Below are 15,495 nucleotides of genomic sequence, written 5' to 3' on the forward strand. Positions count from 1 at the left end.
ACATACGCTTATCAGCGAATGTCCTTTGGGTTATGTAATGCACCCGCTTCCTTCCAACATTGCATGATGTCTATCTTCTCTAATATGATAAAAAACATCATGGAAGTGTTCATGGATTACTTCTCTATCTATTGAAAGACCTTCACCGAATGCCTAAAGAATCTAGATAGGGTTCTACAAAGGTGTGAGGAGAAGCATCTTGTCCTAAATTGGGAGAAGTTCCACTTCATGGTGCAGGAAGGAATAGTTCTTGGACACCGAATATCTGAACACAAGATTGAGGTGGATAGAGCAAAATTGAAGTAATGGAGCAACTTCCACCTCCCACAAGTGTTAAGGGGATTCGTAGTTTCCTTGGGCATGCCGGGTTCTATCGACATTTCATCAAAAACTTCTCTCATATAGCCTAACCTCTCACCAACCACCTTGCCAAGCAAACCCCCTTCATTTTCGATGAAGAGTGCTATGCATCCTTTTACACTCTCAAGCAAGCACTCATTTATGCACCCATCATACAACCACCTGACTGGAATCTTCCCTTTGAGATCATGTGTGATGCGAGCGACTTTGCTGTAGGAGCTATTTTGGGCCAATCAAAGGATCGAAGGCATCATGCCATAGCCTAAGCAAGTAAAACACTGACTAGGCCCTCAGCTAAACTACGCAACCACCGAAAGGAATTTTTGGCAGTGGTGTTTGCTATTGACAAGGTCTGATCCTATCTAGTGGGGGGAAAGGTAATTTTGTATACAGATCATGCTGCTCTCAAGTATCGCCTCACCAAGAAGGATGCAATGCCAAGGCTTATCCACTGGGTACTACTACTCCAAGAGTTCGACATTGAAATTCGAGATAAGAAAGGAGTAGAGAACTCGGTGGCCAATCACTTATCATGACCACAAGTAAAAGGAGATTCGTTGCTGCCCATTGATGACTACCTATGAGATGACACTCTCCTTAAGGTAACAATATTAGACCCTTGGTACGCTAACATTGTAAACTTCATGGCTGCTGGTTATATCCCACCTAGAGAAGACAAGAAGAACCTCCTATGTGATAGCCGTTGTCACTTGTGGGATGACCCAGTGTTGATACTTTTTAACGACTAGTGGAGGGATTCCGCAAGCACATAGAACTATCGCGTAGCACTTCGCTCGGTGAGTACCGAGTGTCAAATTTATTTTTTCCCATAAGGCGAAAGGCTAAATTTATATTTATAGTTAGGATTGCTAAAGGAAAGCCTAAGTGTATCCTAAGTGGTTGAACGATAATGGTGTTTTGGGTGAACTACTAGCAAACTACTAAGCAAGCTACACTAGAAGTAAGACAGCTAGGTGGGAGAGCAAGCAGTTTATCTTTCAGTAACAAAGGGTAAACAAATGACTAGGAGAAATGCGCTAGTACTTTAGGGCACAACCCTCCTACCAACTAGGAGAGTTAAATAGACAAGGTCAGCCATGAGCCCTATGATTTAATAACTAGACCTAACATGGTGGAATACAGAGGATAGGACAAGGTTGTCACCACTTGCTAACTATCACAATCTATCTAGAGGCCAAGCCATATCCACAGGTAATCTATAGCCTAAGCACCACGCTTAATCTATAAATCTACTACTTTGATTCGAGCTCCAATGAAATGAGATCAAAGCACCCTAACCAGATGGTGGAACCTGGTACTAATGAAAGACTACTAATTAAAAGATAATCTATGCTACTAATGCCAAGTAACAAGCACCTAAGCTTTGTAATGATGAACAATAATGAACTAGAACTTGAACTAAGCAAAGCAATAATACTAAATAAAGTACTAAAAGTAAAGTACTGAATAAAGTAAATGTGAAATGAAGAATTACAAAGGAGCTATACCAGACCTAGAAGACTCTTCTAGACTCCGAGAGAAGCTCTGCTCTTGCTCTACTCCACTACTAGACTACTACTACTAAGCTACTAAGCTAGAGAGCTTGGAATGAATGGGGCACTTCTCCATCGAGCACCACAGCCCCTATTTATAGTGTGGAGAGGCAATGGGGGTACTTGTAGGTACCCAAGAGGTTAGTGGGGCACCTAGGGCACCGGGCGGTGGCAAGGGGGCACCGGCAGGCTCTAGGATGCACCGCCTTTGCATCCTACAGGTGTTGGTTGGCTCCCAATGGCGGTTGTAGACTGTAGCACATGTCAAAATTTGGATAGAAGGTCAGTTCCAAGATTAGTTGGAGGCCTCCATGTGTATGATGGTGGACCCATGGATCCAAGGCCACTCCATCTCATCCCTTGATGCAAACCGACGTTGAATGGACACCTAGGAAGGCTTGTGGAGCAGCTCCCATAGATCAGTGGCATGGCAGGGGCCAGGGGGCACCTGGGTGGCACCCTCATGGGGCCGGCTGACGTGGCCAAGTGGGCCTAAGACCCCCTACATAGGGATGAAAATGGTACGAATATTTTCCGACCATATTTGAAACCGAATCCGTTTAGAGGGGTTGAGATCTATTCGTATCCGAGTCCGGATATCCAACATCCGATACCATATCCGTATCCGAATACTCAAATCGCATATTTATGATGTCGATATCCAATCGTATCCTATCCAACATAGTTGATACTATCCGTATTCGAATCTGAATCTGGACAGAAATATGAAAACAAATGTAATATCGGTGATATCCGTCCGTATCCGATCCGTTTTCATCCCTACCCCTACGACGTCCACTTGCTCCCTTTGTCCAATTTTGTCACCATTTTGCACAAATTTTGCTATAATTCCTACTTCTAAATAATTCTACAAGTACAAGCAGAACTAGGTGAATTATAAACAAAATGCAGCACATGTGATGATGTTTTACCTCACTTTATCATGCTTTTGGGTAAAATATTGATGGTCAAAATAGGGTGTTAGTGGACCATCAATAACCCATACCTCTATCGAGTTTGTTCTGATGGACTGTTACGGCAGTTGCATCCCTATCACCGAAGCAACCGAGATTCTTGAGAAATGTCATGTAGCACCATATGGTGGACACTATGGTGCATTCTGAAACTCATGCAAAGGTATGGCAAAGTGGATTCTTTTCGCCAACCATGTACAAAGATGCCCTAGAATTTGTCAAGTGATGTCCAAGGTGCCGAAAGCATGGAAACATAAGCGCAAGAGATGCCATGCCCCTCCAAAATAACCTTCAAGTTGAAATCGTTGATGTATGGGGAATAGACTTCATGGGTACTGTTCCCCAAGTTAGGAGATTTTGAGTACATACTGGTGGTGGTGGATTACGTCTCCAGATGGGTAGAAGCCATTCCTTGTAGAGTAGCCGATTCCAAGAGTGCCAGGCGACTTTTCCATGAAGTCATCTTTCCTCATTTTCGCACTCCAAGGATCGTGATAAGTGATGATGTCGACACGGAATTTCAGTCCTGTGCTAAGGACACATGAGCAAGCCAGAAGGGTCCGCTCGATGGAGCTAAAGATCTACCTAGCTTCAGCGCAAGGGTGGTCGATCCTACGCACTCCTCTGAGACATGCCAGTCAATTTGACCCTACAATTGATAAGGAGAGAAAGCTTATCAATAATTAAGGGCGGAACATGCTGGTGTTGCCAGACAGTCCCGAATGTGCAGGCTCTAAGAGCTGATATGAAAGGATATCGACTAAATAGCTGATTCCAGCATATTCATAAGAATAAATCGGTTAAAGCTCATGGGGTTGTGTAAGAAGAATTGGTTATCATTATGAATATCATTGTTTAAACAAATACTGGTCACTAGCAAAAAGATATCAACAGTGATTAGTTCATGCTAAGCCAATGACTATAAGTAACCGAACCCCTTTTTTGTGAAAGAAACAATTCATCATCATTCAACGATTTAATAGAGATAAATCTAATAAACATATTAGATCTCATCTATCGCTATGACCAGTGGGGCATGAGGCAGAATCATGCAGGCCGTACAAATAATAGTAGACTCGACGACCCTAACTTATTACTAATATTAGTGGGGCATGAGGCAGAATCATGTAGGCCATAATACAATAATAAGATCATGGGGCTAACACATCTTTCAACCTATCGCTACTTCAACGATCTCGTGATGCGAACCGTTCATGAAAGCGCTCAATATCGGCTAAAACAGCCGATTCAGGCATAACGCATAGTTAAGGTTGTGCCCTCTCAGGAACAGATCTACCAAATAACGATCCCCACTCCACGGTGCTAATAGTGGGGTGTGAGGTAGAATCACACAAGCTGTGATAACAGGCTATGGAATAGTTTTCGCTAACCAATAGATCTACTCAAGATCAAACACACCTTAACCGCATGCTATGCATGATCAAGATTGACTATAAAACAGTCGATAAAACATAACTCATCAGTTTAAAGTGCAGATTAAATCAGGTTTAGATTAACAAACGATGGGTTAACAAAGATGTAAGGCCAATCTAGATCAATCTCAATCGGGCGAAGTGATATTGCTATAATTAAGTAAACAATGGAAGCAATAAGCAATATCGGTAACTTAGTGAATCTATCCAAAAGAACGCCACCCTTAGATAGAGCCGATAACTTAACCTTGATCTAGTTCGAGCAGTGGAAGTCGATCAGATCGATGCAGCCGTACTTGAACTAGACAAGAGTCGATAACTAACTCATACCAGAGTCATAGTGGAGGTCGACCGGATCGATGCAGTCATACGAATAGAGGTATAAGCCATGACGGTACTTACTAGACAAGAAGTGGAGGTCGATCGGATCGATGTAGCCATACTTGCTGAAGAACTCGTCGAGATCTACTCTCCTAAGGGGTGGCCAGAGCCAAAAAAGTAAATAACTTGTATTTGATTGATTGTGTGTCCTTTACAATAGCCGGGCTTTGATATTTATACCCAGGACCTATGCATGACTCCTATCTAAGCATGACTCATCACAATTTTTGACCCCTAGAGAAAACATTCCTAATTTAAGATAACTTGGACACTAATCTTTCTCCTTTTGTAGAGTCCATCATGTTTCGTCCTAGCGTCAATAGTAGCCTTTGTCATTATCTGCCGACGCTGCTTGAAGAAAGCCGATTCCAGTACTGCATTCGAATCCGCTAGTCTCGATCTGCATGCAATTGACTCCCTGCTGACATGATCTTAGGAGCTTTCGAGTCCTTGTGACTCTTCTTCCAAATTTGGGTGTAAATAGATGGAGGATCCCACTTCATTGACAAGGTGTTTTGGAAGTACCTTGCTGACCTTGGAATAAATTATAGAGTTGCCACTCCTTATCATCCACAAACAAGAGGTCAAGTAGAAACTTCAAACACGCGCTCAGCTCGCCGCACCCGCCCGATGCTACCCTTCCACCGCCACCAGTCGCCGCACCCAGCCGCCCGCTGCCTGCTAGCGTTGAGAGGGACGACCCCTGAGAGAGACGACCGAGAGATAACGGGTAAGTTTGTCTTTTTCATAGGGTTTTTATTAATTTTTAATTGCTTTGATCTGGATGTAGATAACTGAGTTAAGAATTGGGGTAAACGGAGCCTTCGTTTTGGAAAAGTAGGGGTAAAAACACAAAGTGGAAGAAAGTGGGGGTAAAATCACAATTGAGTTTTGAAATAGGGGGCCAAAACACAATATTTGGAAGGGCAAACTTGTCATCTTTTAACTTTTTTAACACCTGTTACCTGCTGTTCACTGGAGTAGGGGTAAACTGAACCTTCATTTTAGAAAAGCAGAGGTAAAAACACAAAGTGGAAGAAAATGGGGGTAAAATCACAATTGGGGTTCATAATAGGGGCAAGAACACAATAGCCCCTTTTGCAAAAGACAGTCAATGAGATGGGTAAACTCTAGGAAAGACAAATTACCTGATGCACTATGGGCCTACCGAACAGCATACAAAACTCCAATAGGGATGACACCATATCAATTGGTGTATGGAAAGACATGTCACTTCCCCATGGAGTCAGAATTCAAGGCTCATTGGGCAATCAAGAAATGGCGCATGGATCTTCCAGCAGCAGGAATCAAAAGACAAATACAACTTGTTGAGCTAGAAGAATGGAGGGAAAGAGCTTATCATAGCTCCAAGCTCTATAAGGAAAGAACAAAGCGATGGCATGACAAGATAATCAAGCTTATGGAGTTTACCGCAGGAGACAAGGTATTACTCTTTAACTCCCGAGTTAAGCTTTTTGGTCGGGGTAAGCTTAGAAGTAAATGGGATGGGCCATATAGTCATCAATACATCTCACTGGTGCCATTACTCTTCAAGATGAGAATGGAAATGTTTTCAAGGTTAATGGGCAACGTTTAAAAATCTTTCTTGAGCCTAAAATGCCTGAACTTGAGGAAGTGGATGTTGTTGAGTTCATAGATGTAACATAACTGCCTCTCTTAACCCAACAAAACTATGTACTTGCTTTCACCCTCTCATATCTTTGACCTTTGCTTATACACCTCCTTTATGATAAAAAAAGAAGTAAAAAACTAAAACTTTCATGCAAAAAATATAATAAATAAAACTTTGTATAAGTTTGCTTTGAATAAAATTGGTTGCCACCTTTGTTACTCTGACTTGGTGCATTGAGCCAGTCAGAGATGACATGCTTTGCAAGAATGAAAACAAGTTGCAATCAAAAGACAAGATGAATTAGTGCAAGATTGGGGCTCTCGCGGAATGCCTACAAACATCAAAGTGACAAGACATATATGTGCATGAGCATTTTGCACCCTTCAACTCTCTGCCTTTTGATTTTTCATGTCTAATCTTTAAAATCTTGCAAATAATATAAAGAACCAATCTTGAGAAATCCTATTAATATAATGAAACACACACAAAGTCCCTTGAGCACAACTTTGTTTCTCATATGATTGGCTTGCATAAGTATTATTCCTTGATTAGTACTCAATTCTTGTGGGACAAATATCAATTAGGAAGATTTGACCTAAGTTGTTGTGAGATGTGATATGGCAAGATAGAAGTATTTATTCTCTTCTTAATTGAGTATTGCTTGGAGAATTTTATTTTGAGCAAAATTCTAAAACCCCTAGCTTCACATCTCCTCAATGGTTCATATAGCGAGCACCTTGGCATCCTAGATTTCAAGTATAGAAATCCGTATGAGCACATGTGGGCTCATGCATAAGAAAAAGAGAGAAAAGATAACCATGTTCTCACAATATAATAATGAGAGAGAGGTCATATTTGGTAAGGAGTATCATTGTCATGTTTCACACACATGCACATCTTGATCTAAGAGTATGAAATTTTACTCCTTGGACCCAAGCTTTGAGTTTACAATATATGCAGTACAAGTATACTACTCTTTATCCTACCCAAAGCTCCATATAAGCTATTAGAAGTAGGATGAGAAGACATTTGAAAAAGTGCCTTGGTGAGGACATACAAAAACCACTAAGTGATTTGAGAGTACCATTTGAGGAGTATAGTGAACTAGGAGTTTTCTCTTTTAAAATTTATCTAAAAACTCCAAGCATGCTTGAAAGGGAGAGGAGTCATTTCTTCACTCAAGTTGTTCCATCTGTCAACCGTCGAAGGCAAGTATCATAGCCAGCCACCTCAAATCCCACATGTACGAGGAATATCTTGGAATAACATTTATGCTAACTTCACATCCTGAGAAGTTGTGTTTCAAACCACCTTAGTCTTTCTCAATCCATTGTTCTTAATTCATATACTTTACTCGGGACGAGAAAAGATCTAAGTGTGGAGGAGCTTGTTGGCGGTCGTTATGCACATATTTCCAACCACCAACGAAGAATTGCCTGGTTTAAATAATGCAACGTAGAAAATTAGGTTTATACTAACAAATTTCATGAGTTTTGGTGTTTCTAAGTATTTTGCAGGATATATATGTCTAAAATATGCTGGAATCAACTCTATATAGGATACATGCAAGATTGGCACAAATAGGACGAGAAATAAATTAAATATATCATCATCATAAATACTCTCAAATGCCAAATTGGAGGACACCATGCCAAAGAGCTTATTGAGACAATCGAGATGAATATATAGTTTCTTATTTTTGGACGTAGGATGAAACGGATACATGCAAACTAAAATGGGACACCGATACATGCTGATGTCAGCACCCTAAATGTCGAACTGCAGCATCAATTCCATCCACGTCCACGTGATCAAGGAGCAACACATGCATGTTTGCTACGCATGGACTCATGGAGCAAGGGGCCCAACATGTTCACCACGCAGCAGTAGCACTAGCATGCACGACGCACAGCACAAGGATGGGGACCCATTGCTCTTCGAAGCCCATCAGGCATTTGGTTTGTGCACAGCCAAGACATGGCGGTGCATGTTTGTGCAGAGTGGAGGTTTTGTTTAGTACCAAATTGCTTAGACAGGATAGTTTTCACTAGTGGCATCCTATAAATAGAGACCCCCTCTTCACCTGTAAACCCGTACCTCATTGTATCACACTCTTCCCCTTAGGAGGTGCCCGTTGGGTGGTGCTTTCATCCAATTATAAATTTTGTACCTGGCGGATGCGGATTCTGGTATGATAAATTAGCTCTTTTATTTAATTAAGTATTTCAGTATTTATTTAAGTTGTTTACTGGTTTCTCGTCTATTGCATAGTTTATACTTTGCATAGATACCTTGCTTTGTTTCTTGTCTATTGCATAGTTTATACTTTGCATAGATATTTTGCTGTGTAGTAAGATAGTAATCAATAGTGTAGACGTGGTGTCTAGACTAGTGGTTACCTTGGTTTGCAATCAGTTCAACGGATAGTAGTGGTAGCCGACAGGTGGTGACAACCCTATCCAGCCTATGTATTCCACCATGTTAGTTATGTTCTGTAGGACTTAGGGGTGGGCTTGCCGCTCCCCTTCTCATTCCTATCTGTGAGTTGACTGGTCCTAGGTGGTTGAAGTAAACAATGTTAGTAACTCTAATCTGCTTGGTTATCTAGAAGAGCTTAGTGCTATCATTCCAGTACTCTGTCAACCTGTCTATTTATCTTTATTTTTACCATCACTACCCCCATATGAACTAGTTCAGGATGACTATACTTCATGTTTCTCGTGGAAATTGATACCTTGGAATACTCCTAGGTAAAAGCTACGACGATATACGTGCACTTGCAGATTTATAGCTGTAAGGCGTAATAATCGCCAACAATGGACTCAAGAACATAATAATCACGGAGGGGACGCAATGGTTTATTCTAGTTCAGGATGACCGATGCCTTATGTCCAGCAGCTGATGATCCTTATACTCAAGAGCACCCAAAATCAGGGGGTTACAATAGAGTGTAAAGGAGAAAGAGAGATTTGGTAGGGGAGAGCTCGGTGCTAATCCTGAGGTTCCCTCGTCGCCGGTGAAGCCTTTTCCTCGTCGGAGAGGAGGAAGACGATGGGAGCAAGGGAGGAGCTTTCGGTACCCCTCTCTAGGTTGCTCTGCTCTCGATGCTGAGCAGGAGCGGATCGCTGAGGAATGGAATGATCTATCTCAGATTGTCCTTCCCCCTCTAGGATCCGACCTATCCCTTATATACCTAGATAGGTCGGTACATGGTGTTTTGGGGGGTTCAGCCTATGGTCTACATGTGCTAGAGTCTAGGAGAGTCTTGCAGGGATGTTCTATGGACCGTGGTAGAGTCGTGGAGCCGAAGAAGCCCTGGGCGCTATCCGACTACTCTATTCTAACACACTGAGTGTCAAGCTATGTTGGCTTAGACCGGTCTCCCTCAGGTGCCCCTTTTAAAGACTTCTTGGTAGCGAAGGAGGCCGGCTTGAGGTACTGACATGTGGGCTCAAGAGGCCCTGAGCCTTTGGAGGCTACGGAAGGACTTGCCTTCTTGTGTCATGCTCTGTGCGTGACCCTATTGGGGGAGCGGTTGGCAGAGCCATGCCCAAGGGACAGTGCTAGGGAGCCCTCGAGCCTTGGTGGTTTGGGGCGTGTCTTCTTGTGCCCTGGCCTTAGCTGGCACCTAAGGCCAGGAGGATTCTAAGGATCGAGTCTAGGCCCCTATCGATCAGGAGCCCTAGGCTTGGGTGAGCCCCCGAGCATCGAGCAAAGGCGACGGGCTTGCTTGGGCTCAGCCTGATCCCTTGACCTTAGGGTGTGCATGAGTGTATTTGATGGGTATAGCCCCTGAGCCCCTGGGTGATCCTGGAGGGATCGGTCAGGGGGTCCGTCGGTTAGGAACCCTTGATCCTGAGGCTTAACATACCCATATGTTAGAATCTCGTCAACTAGCCTAACTACTAGTGACTACTTGGACTAACTCGAACTCAAATGGACTCTAGAGATGAATGAAGCTTAAGATGATTACAACTAAGGTGATCACTAAAATTTATAGCACCTAGGAGCTAGGGCGGTACTTGTAGGTAGCTAAGAGAGGCGGTGGCGGTGCTTGATCGTAGGATGCTCTACCATTGCATCCTACAACATTGAGCACACTCCTGGAGGCGATTGCATGTCTAAAAGTTGGTTACTTAGGTCGGTTACTTCCTTTGGTGTATGACAATGGGCCCTCCAATCCATGTGACTTGTGTTGATAGCCTTTGGATCAAACCAACTTGAGATCAACGTGTAGATGTGCTCCTAGACATGCCACATCACCAATCATGTGGATCAGTGATGTGGCAGGCCCCATGGGGCATTAGGCGACACCATAGGGCGTCAAGCGACCCCACATGTCAACCCATGGGGCCCTAGCTTGCTGGAGGGCCTCCTAGTGTGTCCCTTTTGCTCATTTTGACAATTTTTCCTGTGTTCAAATAAACTTCATGTACAAGTGGAATTCCATTAGTAATAAACCATAATTCTACATTTAATGTTGTTTTTTTCTTGGAATATTTGCATTGTTGATGGGTGAATAGGCATTTAGTGACCATCAATACCCGTGTATATGAAAAACTACCCAAGTCCTCTCGAGGGCTCTGACCTGATGGTTTGCCAAGCCTAGGACAAGGGCAAATCCAAAAGTACCATGAACTACCACTGTAGCTTGGATCAACTAGCCTAAACACGTATATTGCATAACTGATTGAGCATAGAGACTCATATGCTAACCTAATAGCAAATGAACCATGCTCCAAATCATAAGAATAACAAGACAGATTGAGAACAAGGCCATAAGGGAGCTGATGATATTGGTCGTACCAAACAATTCCGAGAAGTCCAAGATCTCCGACAAAGATTTAGTCTAGCTCCAAATACTACAAAGACAAAATTACAAGAGTGGAGAGGGAGAGAGGCTTCAAGTGTGGTGTGTGTGAGTGGAGAGCCTCTCCCTATATTTATATTAGTGTATGGTCGGTTTTCGGAGGAATATTGCATGGATCCACCATGCAACTGCCTTGGGGGTCACCAGAGGGTGCAGAGAGGGGGTCAGTCAAGCCCTAGGGTTGGTTGTTGGTATATTTAACGCATATAGATAAATTCACAAGCGCATGAATACCACTGTAGCTTTCACCCAGAGGTATTTCAAGTATCATATCCATAGGGAAATGTGTGAGACTAACTATGGTCTAACTTAACTAAGGATAGCAACAAAGTTAGAATAAATAGGAGCATAGAGAGGATAACTAAAGTTCTCTAATTCTGACTTGGGTAAGCTTATGTCTTCTATTCAACTAGGGACATTACTAGGAGAAGACACCAGCAAAGGATGCTTTCCTTCGCAACCGTGTCCTACATGTGCCTACAGACAGGGGGTGTACTACAAAGGATCAACGAAGCTATATAGTACAGGCTATACAAAACTTATGTCACTCATGTGATCTACCACCTTCTGGAATGCAGGGTGCATCCACGATTAACCTAAGTCTAAGCACCATGCTTACACTTACGATTAATACTCTACTCCACATAGGAAGAGAATAAAGCACTCAAAAGAGAGTCGTGAACCTAAAGAACAATATAAATAAGATGCTTACTTGAATCAGAAGTTGATTATCAGAGAAATCTCAGACGCAAGCTCAGATAGAACTTGAATCCGCCAAGGTACAAGCCTCAGGGATAGGCCTTGAATGATATCAGTTGCTCTGGTTCATGGGCCTTCTCCCCTTTGTACTCGTCGAATGGTGTTTTGATGCGTTTCTTGTTTACTTTCGAGCATGTTTTCTATGTTATTGTGACATGTGTCCTACAAAACACTTATTCTCCAAGACATATGGAAATAGGTTAATATAAATAGAATATGTGAGTGTAGACATGTTAGTTCTCCTTTATTTCTATCTTATTTGGCAATCGGATTTGGCCTCTAAGGACCGCCAACATATGTCCTTTAGCTTCGTCTGTTGGTATTTGAAATCTGGGATGCCAAGGTGCTCGCTATATGTGTCCATCAACTTCATCCATGGTTTTCAGGTCTTGGTCCCTTTGTCATTCTACTAAGTACATTCAACATCTCGAATGCCCAAGGAGGATGGGAATAAAAAAGTTACTTGATTTGGCTTAACAATGAGGTTAGCAAAGGTTTAAACAAGGTAGGATTTTGGGGTACTAACACCTTTCTCGTTTCCTGTGCTTGCATATCATCCTTACTCTCATAGTTTCTTCCACCTTGGCTCTTAACCACATATCTAGTGCTTATACATTCTATGTAGCCAACCCTATATATCTCAAAGTACATCACTATAAATAAATCACATTCTACTAGTTTACTAGTGCCAATTCTAGAAAGTTGCTATATCACTATTATTGACATATCACTCCACCACCTCTCTCCCTTTAATTGAAGATTTCTAGTCACCTCTTTGATGGTAGATTTGGAGTATCAATAGATAGATTTATAGGGTGTTTTGTTTGAGGAATCACTCTATACTAGGCGAGGTAGTGCATTTGAGTCGATTCTTCAGATTTTTTCATTCTCCACACTAGTATTAATTATTGACTTACGAGAAATGAGGTGATGATGCATCATCCTATTCCATTTCACAAACCAAACAAAATAAAGTGAGGAATGAGTAGATGATGGACTAAGTCATTCTTTAAAGGCCAATTGCATTTCTGCCCTTGTTTTGAGCTCTAACTACCCGTTTGCCCCTATTTTTTTAACTTTGCAGATTTGCCCCTAGTTTTTTCAATCTGAAGCTTCCACTTGCCCCTATTCCTTGAAGGAGAGTTAACGGTGTTAAGTACAGGCTTAAAAGATAGAAATACCCTTGACATAAATGATCTAAGAATCAATCTGATTTTTTATGTACAAACTTATTGTCCATTTATTTTGGACAAATGACAATACATATTTTGTATAAATATCAAAGTTCAATATTTTGCAAGCATGACATGAAGAGAGATCCATATAATATATAAGCATAATATTTGCATCAAAATGCAAGAGTTGACAGGAACCACATCAAGTTTCTCATGTCCCGATCACAATTAAGCACACCAAAATAAAGGCACCACATGCCAAGATCATGTCCACACCATACATGGCCTAGCACATACACAACAATCACCTAGTAGTTATTTCATATCCCAAGCAGTTGTCATTTCTACACATTGAGCAATGCAGCAAGCCTTGAAGCACCTCTTCCTCCTCCTCTTCCTCTTCCTCTGCCTCTACCCCTCCCTCTCCCAGTTGGTGGTCTTCCTCCTCTAACATTAGTGGGACCATCACTTCAAAACAATGTAGTAAAAATAGCATTAGTAAATATCTACTGTGGGATGTGGCATAAACCTATTCAAGTATAAGAAACTAGAAAAGAGTACACATGGATGACATACTTGGATGACTTTGTAGTTGATGACCGTCTACTTGTACCCACCTCTGATGCATTCTCAGAAGATGGAAACATCCTTTTTATGCCTAGCAGTTAGTCCCCCCTTGGCACTTCTTTGTTGTATGGCCTAGTTCATGGCATTTAGGGCACCTCTTTCTTTTCCTAGCACCAGGTTCATCTGATGCCTTAATCCTAGTTTTCTTTGGTCTGCTAGGCTTTCTTCTCAACTTAGCCTTTTTTATTTTGTATCCAAGATCAACACGTTGCCAAAAATGCTTTGATATCATTGGATTGAACATGCCTGAATATGCTTTTCTTAGCTTGTCAATAGAGAAATAATCATGGACAAAGTCATCTATTCGCACCTCTCTACTAAGTTTTGCTATGAATGCTAAAGCATGTTTACATGACTTTCCACTCACTTGCCACAACCTACAGCTACATGTCTTGAGCTCCAAATTAACTGCATACCTGAAAGCTGCTCCGGATGATGTAGATGTAGTAACTTCAGCTATGTTATTGGCACATCTTAAAACCTCACGGTCCTTGATAGATTTGCTTTAAGCCGTAAGAGCCTTTGTTATATCAGGGATTATGCTGCCCTCTATTGACATAGCAATTTTCCTCCTCACTTCAAATTTGGATATGATCATTTGCCTTATCATATCATGCATCTTCAGAATCTACAAGTCTTTAACTTTTTCTCACATAGTTGTTGAAAGATTCAGAGAGGTTATTATTGATGTAGTCTACCTTGCATTGATTAGAGAATTTGCTTCTACTCCACAAGTATGGATGATTATCATCTAAGTATGCAATTTCTTGAGGGCACTTCTCCTATATTTTCCCCATGTGCCAATTGAACTTCTCAATAGTGCAAGCCTTGGCTGTCGGGCACATGTTATAATTGAACAAATCACTTGAGTAATGCTTCTTGAAATTCTTCCACAGATGCCTCATACATTCTCTATGTTCCACATCTGGATACACATCTTGCATAGCCTTACCAAGACCTTTGTCTGCTTTGTGCTAATATCCAAACATGTAGGTGTACCAATAGCAACCTTCAAGTTCTGGATGAACCATGTCCAGCTTTCTATGGACTCAGTTTCAATTACACCATAGGAAAACGAAAAAAGGCAATTATTTCCATCGATAGCAATAGCACTTGCTAACTGACCCCTTGACCTTCATGTCATGTGGGTAGCATCTATAGCAATGTAGGGCCTACATCCTTGCAAAAAAACCATTAATGCATGGTTTGAGGGCCAGAAAGAATCTCCTAAAACAAACATTCCCATGATGATTTTTCATATCTAGCTCAACAATGCTTCCTGGAACTGATTTGAGTAGCTCTGCTCTATATGTTGGCAGTAAGTCATAACTGTCATCTCACTTACCAAATATCATGTCAAGAGCCTTTTCCTTACCCCTGAATACCTTGTCGTAAGGAATTTCTAGTGCATACTTCTTCAGCCTGTAACTCCATAGGTCCCAAGGTTGAGTCCTCCGTCAAGAATTCAAACACCCTTTCAGTGACCCAATTACTTGCTGTCGTTGTGTCACCATAGCTGTTGACGACTAAACTGCATGTGTGAGTGGGCCTGTTTGTCTTAACCTGCTAGGGAAACAAGCTGTGAATGAAGATGACAGTGTAAAAAAATCAAAATTTATGGAAAAGCCCAACAAAAGAAAGGAACTGCTATACCTTGCATCCAATAAATTTCTTACTGGTAGATGCATAAAATGTTCACTCGCAGCCTTTATCATCTCTCAAGCACTTGG

General features: G+C 41.7%; 1 long non-coding RNA gene across 1 annotated transcript; it reads left to right on the top strand.

Moving 5' to 3' along the window:
• Positions 1–8,447: 8,447 nt before the first annotated feature.
• On the top strand, positions 8,448–12,061 carry LOC136504112 (uncharacterized). The gene is made up of 2 exons (XR_010770774.1): positions 8,448–8,523; positions 11,618–12,061. It is a non-coding gene; the product is annotated as an uncharacterized lncRNA (long non-coding RNA).
• Positions 12,062–15,495: the final 3,434 nt, after the last annotated feature.

Source organism: Miscanthus floridulus, chromosome 14 (assembly GCF_019320115.1).
Source record: "Miscanthus floridulus cultivar M001 chromosome 14, ASM1932011v1, whole genome shotgun sequence".
NCBI lineage: Eukaryota > Viridiplantae > Streptophyta > Magnoliopsida > Poales > Poaceae > Miscanthus > Miscanthus floridulus.